The sequence below is a fragment of the Boleophthalmus pectinirostris genome, unplaced genomic scaffold (assembly GCF_026225935.1).
Source record: "Boleophthalmus pectinirostris isolate CB_2022bp ecotype Guang Dong unplaced genomic scaffold, ASM2622593v1 HiC_scaffold_14, whole genome shotgun sequence".
In the NCBI taxonomy this organism is placed as follows: Eukaryota; Metazoa; Chordata; class Actinopteri; order Gobiiformes; family Gobiidae; genus Boleophthalmus; species Boleophthalmus pectinirostris.
Genome location: NW_026571047.1, coordinates 31,856,775 through 31,862,774, shown reverse-complemented (window position 1 = coordinate 31,862,774; position 6,000 = coordinate 31,856,775).

The window sequence follows — 6,000 nt, the reverse complement described above, 5'->3', positions numbered from 1 at the left end:
ATACAAACAATAAAATAATCTACATCGTCCTGCATTTAAAATAAGAAAAACAAAATCGAATGTTGCTTGAATTAAGAAAAACACTTATTTCATTGGTGAATAATTTGACTTGTCAAGTTGAATTGACTCAAATAAAGTAAAATGTTCTTAATTTAAGTCATTTTAATTTAGCTCGATGTCTTTTTCCTCCTCTTCCTCTTCTTCTTCACTTTTGTTCTGGTCTCTTCTCTCCTTTGTATTTTTCTTCTAATACATGTAAAATCATCATTGACCCCGACTCTGCCCTGCTCCTCCTCCTCCTCTTCACTTTCCTCCTCCTCCTCTTCACTTTCCTCCTCCTCTTCTCTTGTGTTCTGGTCTCTTTTCCTCTTCTTCCTCTTCTCCCGCTCTCTTCCTCTTCTTCTTCTTCACTTGGTTCTGGTTCGTTCTCTCTCCTCCTCTTCCTCCTCTTCTTCTTCTTCCTCCTCTTCTTCTTGGTCTTAATGTGTTTTTAATCTGTGTGATGACAGCAGAGAAATGGCGTCGTTAACTTCGCTGATAAAAACGCTGACGACAAATGTTTGTGGAGCCGAGTTTTGCTCGAGATCGAACGGAGACGAACGCCACGACCTGAGGCCACGACCAGAGGCCACGACCAGAGGCCACGACCTGACGAGCGCCGAGCCACGACCAGAGGCCACGACCAGAGCCCATGACAAGAGGCCACGACCAGAGGCCATGACCTGACGAGCGCCGAGCCACGACCAGAGGCCACGACCAGAGGCCACGACCAGAGGCCGTGACCAGAGGCCACGACCTGACGAACGCCGAGCTGCGACCAGAGGCCACGACCTGACGAGCGCCGAGCCACGACCAGAGGCCACGACCAGAGCCACGACCTGAGGCCACGACCAGAGGCCACGACCAGGGGCCACGACCAGAGGCCACAACCAGAGGCCACGACCTGAGGCCACGACCTGACGAACGCCGAGCCGCGACCAGAGGCCACGACCTGACGAGCGCCGAGCCACGACCAGAGGCCACGACCTGAGGCCACGACCAGAGGCCACGACCAGAGGCCACGACCAGAGGCCATGACCTGACGAGTGCCGAGCCACGACCAGAGGCCACGACCAGAGGCCACGACCAGAGGCCACGACCTGAGGCCACGACCAGAGGCCACGACCAGGGGCCACGACCAGAGGCCACAACCAGAGGCCACGACCTGAGGCCACGACCTGACGAACGCCGAGCCACGACAAGAGGCCACGACCAGAGGCCGCGACCTGAGGCCACGACCAGAGGCCACGACCTGAGGCCATGACCTGATGAACGCCGAGCCACGACCAGGGGCCGCGACCAGGGGCCGCGAACAGGGGCCACGACCAGAGGCCAGGGCGCCGACGACTCGAGCGACTCGAGTGACACGAGCGAATCACAGAGAGTCTGAAAGTTCACACTCATTTATCACTCACTCTGTGCTCGAGGAGAAGAGGAATCGAACCCACAACCTCCTCACTGAGAGAACGAGGGGAGAGAGACGAGAGGATGAGAGAGAAAGGAGACGAAGAGAAAGAGGAGGAAAGAGATAGAAGGAGTGAGAGAGAGAGAGAGAGAAGAGAGAAAGACAGGAGGAGAAGAGAAGAACAAGAAGAAAGAGAGGAAGAGAGAGGAGGAGGAGAGTGAGAAGAAAGATAGGAGGAGAGAGAGAGAGAAGGAGAGAGGGAAGAGGAGAGAAGAAAGAGAGAGGGAGGAAGAGAGAAGAACAAGAAGAAAGTGAGGAAGGGAGAGAGGAGAAGGAGGAAAGAGAGAAGAGGAGGAAAGAGAGAAGAGGAGGAAAGAGAGAAGAGGAGGAAAAAGAGAAGAAGGAGGAAAGAGAGAAGAAGGAGGAAAGAGAGAAGAGGAGGAAAGAGAGAAAAGGAGGAAAGAGAGAAAAGGAGGAAAGAGATAAGAGGAGGAAAGAGAAAGAATAGGAAGAGAGAGAGAGGAGAGAGAAGAAGGAGGAAGAGAGAAGAGGAGGAAAGAGGAGGAAGAGAAGAGAGAGAGAGAAGAGGAGAAAGAGAGAAGAAGAGGAAGAGAGAGAAGAGAGAGAAGAGAGAGAAGAAGGAGGATAGAGAGGAAGAAGGAAGAACGAGAGAGAGAAAAGAGAGGAGGAAGAGAGAAGAAGAGAGAGGAGAGAGAAGAGAGAAGAAGAAGAGAGGAAAGAGAGAAGAAGAAAGAGGAAAGGAGGAAAGAGAAAGAGGAGGAAAGAGAGAAGAAGGAGGAAAGAGAGAAGAGGAGGAAAGAGAGAAGAGAGAGAGAGAGAGAGAAAGAGAGAAGGAGGAGGAAAGAGAGAAGAGGAGGAAAGAGAGAAGAGGAGGAAAGAGAGAAGAAGGAGGAAAGAGAGAAGGAGGAGGAAAGAGAGAAGAAGGAGGAAAGAGAGAAGAAGGAGGAAAGAGAGAAGAGAGGAAAGAGAGAGAAGAGAGAGAAAGAAGAGAAGAAGGAGAGAAGAGAAGAAGAGGAGAGGAAAGAGAGAAAGGAGAGAAAGAGAAAGGAGAAGAAGAGGAAAGAGAGAAGAAGAGAGAGAAAGAGAGAGAGAAAGAGAGAAAGAGAGAAGAAAGAGGAAGAGAGAAGAAGGAGGAAGAGAGAGAAAGAGAGAGAGGAAGAGAGAGAAAGAAGAGGAAGAGAGAGAAGAAGAGAGAGAAAGAAGAGAAGAGGAGAAGAGAGAAAGAGAAGAAGAAGAGGAGGAAAGAGAGAAGAAGGAGGAAGAGAGAAGAAGGAGGAAAAGAGAGAAGGAGAGAAAGAGAGAAGAAGGAGGAAAGAGAGAAGAGGAGGAAGAAGAGGAAAGAGAGAAGAAGAAAGAGAGAAGAGAGAAGAGGAAGAGAGAGAAAGAGAGAGAGAGGAGAAGAGAGAAGAAGGAGGAGAGAGAAGAGGAGGAAAAGAGAGAAGAGGAGGAGAAGAGAGAGAGAAGGAGGAAAGAGAGAAGAGGAGGAGAGAGAAGAGGAGAGAGAAGAGAGGAGGAAGAGAGAGAAGAAGAGAGGAAGAGAAAGAGAGAGAAGAGAGAGAGAAGAAAGAGAGAGAGAGAAAGAGGAAAGAGAGAGAGAAAGAGGAAAGAGAGAAAGGAGGAAAGAGAGAAGGAGGAGAGAGAAGAGGAGGAGAGAAAGAGAGAGAAGAGGAGGAGAGAGAAGAGAGAGAGAGAAGAGAGGAAAGAGAGAAGAGAAAGAGAAGAAAAGAGAGAGAGAAAGGAGGAAAGAGAGAAAGGAGAGAGAAGAGAGGAAGAAGAGAGAGAAGAGAAGAGGAAAGAGAGAAGAGGAGGAAAGAGAGAAGAGGAGAGAGAGGAAGGAGGAAAGAGAGAAGAGAGAAAGAGGAGAAGAGAGAGAGAAGAGGAGGAGAAGAGAGGAAGAGAGAAGAAGGAGAGAGAAGAGAGAAGAGAGAAAGGAGGAAAGAGAGAAGAGAGAGAGAGAGGAAAGAGAGAAGAGGAGAGAGAAGAAGAGAGAGAAGAAGAGAGGAAAGAGAGAAGAGAGGAGGAAAGAGAGAAGAAAGAGGAAAAGAGAGAAGAAGAGAGAGAGAAGAGAGAAGAGAAGAGAGGAGGAAAGAGAGAGAAGAGGAGAGAGAAGAGAGGAGAAGAGAGAAGAAAGAGAGAAGAGGAGAAGAAAGGAGGAAAGAAGAGAAGAGAGAAGAAGGAGGAAAGAGAGAAGAAGAAGAGGAAAAGAGAAGAAGAAGAGAGGAAGAAGAGAGAAGAAGAAGAGGAAGAGAAGAAGGAGAAAGAGAGAGAAGGAGGAAAGAGAGAAGAAGGAGGAAAGAGAGAAGAAGGAGGAAAGAGAGAGGAGAAGAGAGAAGAAGGAGAGAGAAGAAGAAAGAGAGAAAGAGAGAGAGAAGAGGAGAGAAGAGAGAGGAAGAGGAGAGAAAGAGAGAAAGGAGAGAAGAAGGAGGAGAAGAAGAAGGAGGAAAGAGAGAAGAAGGAGGAAAGAGAGAAGAAAGAGGAAAGAGAGAAGAAGGAGGAAAGAGAGAAGAAGGAGGAAAGAGAGAAGAGGAGGAAAGAGAGAAGAAGGAGGAAAGAGAGAAGGAGGAAAGAGAGAAGAGAGGAGAAGAAAGAGAGAAGAAAGAGGAAAGAGAGAAGAAGGAGGAAAGAGAGAAGAAGGAGGAAAGAGAGAGAAGAGAAAGAGAGAAGAGGAGAGAAGAGAGAGGAGGAAAGAAGAGAAGAAGAGAGAAGAAGAGAGAGAAGGAGGAAAGAGAGAAGAAGAGGAGAAGAAGAGAGAGAGAAGAAAGAGGAAAGAAGAAGAGAGGAAAGAGAGAAGAGAGAGAAAGAGAGAGAAGAGGAGAAGAGAGGAAGAAGGAGAGAAAGAGAGAAGAAGAGGAGAGAGAAGAGAGGAAAGGAGAGAAAGAGAAGAGAGGAAAAGAGAGAAGAGAGAAGAAGAGAGGAGGAAAGAGAGAAGAGAGAAAGAGGAAGAGAGAGAAGAGAGAGAGAAGAGGAGGAAAGAGAGAAGAAGGAGAAAAGAGAGAGAGAAAGAGAGAAAGGAGAGAGAAGAAGAGGAGAGAAAGAGAGAAGAGAGAGGAGAGAAAGAGAGAAAGAGGAGGAAAGAGAGAAGAAGGAGGAGAGAGAAGAGAGAAGAGAGAGAAGAGGAGAGAGAAGAGGAGAAGAGAGAGAGAAAGAGAGAAGAGAAAGAGAGAAAGAGAGAAGAGAGAAAGAGAGAGAAGAGGAAAGAAGAGAGAGGAGAGAAGAGAGAGAGAGAAGAGGAAAAGAGAAGAGGAGAAGAGAAGAAGAGGAAGAGAGAGAAGAGGAGGAAGAGAGAGAGAAAGGAGGAAAGAGAGAGAAGAGAAGAGAGAGAAAGAGGAGAAGAAGAGAAAGAGAGAGAAGGGGAGAAAGGAGAGAGAGAAAGAGAGAGAGAGAAGAGAGAGAGAGAAAGAGAGAAGAGGAGGAAAGAGAGAAGAGGAGGAAAGAGAGAAGGAGGAAAGAGAGAAAAGGAGGAAAGAGAGAAGAGGAGAGAAGAAGAGAGAGAGAAGAGAAGAGAGAAGAGAGGAAAGAGAGAGAGAGAATGAGGAAAGAGAGAAGAGGAGGAAAGAGAGAGAAGGAGGAAAGAGAGAAGAAGGAGGAAAGAGAGAAGAGGAGGAAAGAGAGAGAGAGGAGGAAAGAGAGAAGAGGAGGAAAGAGAGAAAGAGAGAAAGAGAGAGAGAAGAGGAGAAAGAGAAGAAGAGGAAAGAGAAAAGTCATTTAACATGATTTCCGTATAAACCTCAATTCAGAATCATTATTTCCACGTAAACTCGGAGGAGAATCTGAAATATTTAATTCAAAACGATTCAGAATTAAAAACCTCATGTAAACGTGTAAAATGAAGAGAAAAAGTCAAACGCCTGAGCCTAATTTAAAGCGTTTTCGTTTGGACAGTTATTATCAAAAGTCTCTCTTTCTCTCTTTCGCCTCGGGCCCCGGGAGCAGCTCCGTCCAAATCCGAGCGAGTGAATATCTCCGCGAGCGCCGCACAAAGCCCACATATGTCGGCCATCTTGAGCAGGTCGATTGAAAGGGGCTTAACAAAAGGATTACATATTTGACACTCCACTCCAACATGGCCCCCAGGCTGCGGGCCCCGACACCGCAGGGACCGCTTGTTTTCTCATAATACCGTTCTGCGATTCCCCCACGGGACCTGCCCACTCCAGCCGCCGCCGCACGAACAAGCTGCTCCTCTCCGCCGCTTTTCACGCCAACTCCCCGGGGTGCGACGCGAAACGACTCTCGACGGGCCCCGTGACAAGCGACGACAGGGGGCGCTGCGAGTTAGTTTAAACTCTACGCAAAATGGACTCTTGTGAGGTTTAAGTCGTGTTTTAAGGCTGTTACCTCGTCAAAAACAAACCTGGAGTTGTGTTTTGGTTCGTTTAAACGTTTGAGTAACTCTTTATTATGAGTCTGTCTACATGTCTAAAGCTCAAAATGCTCTGTGCCACCTTGTGATGTCATGAAGCGGTAGTTTTCAAGCAGCTTTAGTTCAGTAGAGATCGGCAATTCCAGGGCTGAAATGATCCAATATGATTCTA